Raw genomic sequence first — 2212 nt, forward strand, 5'->3', positions numbered from 1 at the left:
TTGTAGAGATGAGGCCTCACCAAGTTGCCCAGGCGGGTCTCGAACCCGCGGGCTCAGGCAGTCCTCTCACCTCGGCCTCCCAAAGTGCTGGGATTATAGGTTTGAGCCACTGCACCCGGCCAGCTAAGGGTTTTATGACAATGACCCCTCAGTCTTGTGGTGCAGAGTCCTGCAGAGTTGTGTAGACAGATCTCTGCAGCCTCCCTAATCCAGGTGACAACTTTAACCAGAAAAGTTTCAGCTGGTCTATGCAACCACCCTCCTCCCATGGGGATAAGTGCAGTTTGACTGAGGTGACACTGTTGTTGCTTTCCTGGCTTGTATTCTACCCCTCTGCCACTTTGCAGATGCTCAAGAGGTGACCCCAAGTGGTCTAAATCAGCTCATGGTGTCCCCGGTCCTAGATTTGTGACTTAAGATGACCCAATCAAAGCACAGCCCAGGACTCTGGCAGAAACCCCTCCTGGGCAAGCGGCAGGAATCTGAACAGGAATGGAACAGTCCCCTAGGAGGTGATGCAGGGAGGGTACAGAGTGAAGAGAACCCCAGAAAAGTAACCAGAGCTCTGTCACCTCTGAGTGGTCAGCCTAAATTCAGCTGCCTCCAGAGGTTTCAGGACCGGAATCAAGTTGACTGCTTTACCTAAGCTGGCTGGAGCTTTTCTGCTACCAATCACCAAGCATCCCAACAAATGTACAGACCTGAAGACGCCTTTTTCCTAACTGTGAAAACAGAACTGAGGTCATCAGATCTGATGAAGACCCCAGTGCTTGTGCTGTACTCTCTGCACCCACCCCCAGGGCCTACTGGAGCCTGGCACATAGAGTCACTCAGCTCTATGAATGAAAGAGCCAGTGGTGGTGGGAAACTGTAGTGTAACCTTGCGCAAGGCGCTCTTCTTTTTTATTTTTTTGTTGAGTTGGAGTCTTAGTCCTTTGCCCAGGCTGGAGTGCAGCAGTACACACATTCACAGCCACCCCAGCGTCGACCTTCTAGATTCCAGCAGCGATCCTTCCACCCCAGCCTTCTGAGTAACTGGAACTACAGACACGCGCTACCACATCTGGCTATTTTTTATTTCATTGTAGAGGCGAGGTCTCGCCAGATTGCCCGGGTTGGTCTCGAACCCGCAGGCTCAGACCATCCACTCGCCTTGGCCTCCCAAAGTGCTGGGATTACAGGCTGAGCCACCGAGCCCAGCCAAGAGTTCTTCTTGTATGTCTGAGTTTCCACATCTGTAAAGCGAGGCTAACAAGCCCTGCCTACCCACCTGGCAGGCCTGCAGTCATGGAGGGAAGACTCAATGGCCAAGAAGGGAAACCTCAGATTAGAAAGTGATGAGAGCTTCTACACTGCTGGTGGGGATGCAAACCAGTACAACCTCTTTGGAAGACAGTGTGGCGATTTCTGAAAGAACTAGAAATTGACCTTCCATACGACCCAGCAATCCCCCTATTGAGAATATACCCGGAGGAACTCAAATCATTCTATAAAAAAGATCCCTGCACATGCATGTTTGTTGCAGCTGTATTCACAATAGCAAAAACATGGAACCAACCATGCTGCCCATAGAAGCTGGACTAGATAAAAACTATGTGGTACATATACACAGAGAACAAGCATTAAAGGACAAACATATGGACTCCGCAGCAACTTGGGTGGATTTAGAGTCGATCATACTCAGTGATCTATCACCGAAACAAAGAACAGAGTACCACATGTTCTCACTCATAAGCGGATCTTGAACAATGATCACAATACTATAAGAAAGGGATTGCCAGTAGTGGGAAACTGCCAGGGGAAGGGGGGTGGGATTGGCAGTTGAGGCAAACTGCTAAGGGAAGGAGGGGCACACTTCATCAGCAAGGGTACCTGCATAATGAACATTTGTATACCTAACCCTGAATTTTACCCCACATTTTTTTTTTGAGTGGAGTCTCACTCTGTCGCCCAGATGGAGGGCAGTGGCCGTTCCCAGTCACCGCAGCCTCGACCTGCTGGGCTCCGGCGATCCTTCCGCCTCAGCCTTCTGAGTAGCCGGAATTACAGGCGCGCGCTACCATGCCCAGCTGAATTTTTGATTTATTGTAGAGATGAGGTCTCGCTGCCCAGGCGGGTCTTGAACCCGCGGACTCAGGCAATTCACTCACCTCAACCTCCCAAAGGCACGGGATTACGGGCTGAGCCACCGAGCCCGGCTTGTACCCCACAT

At 51.0% G+C, this 2212-nt stretch overlaps 1 protein-coding gene across 1 annotated transcript in view; it reads right to left on the reverse strand.

The window, feature by feature from the left end:
* Positions 1-2129, reverse strand: part of ARPC1B (actin related protein 2/3 complex subunit 1B) — a 17702-nt gene extending 15573 nt beyond the window's left edge. The window contains exon 1 of the mRNA XM_021711856.1: positions 2126-2129. The gene's annotated coding sequence lies outside the window, so the exon portion shown is untranslated. The remainder of the gene's footprint in view (positions 1-2125) is intronic.
* Positions 2130-2212: the final 83 nt, after the last annotated feature.

Source organism: Carlito syrichta, unplaced genomic scaffold (assembly GCF_000164805.1).
Source record: "Carlito syrichta isolate Samal-C Ts95f unplaced genomic scaffold, Tarsius_syrichta-2.0.1 Scaffold302779, whole genome shotgun sequence".
NCBI lineage: Eukaryota > Metazoa > Chordata > Mammalia > Primates > Tarsiidae > Carlito > Carlito syrichta.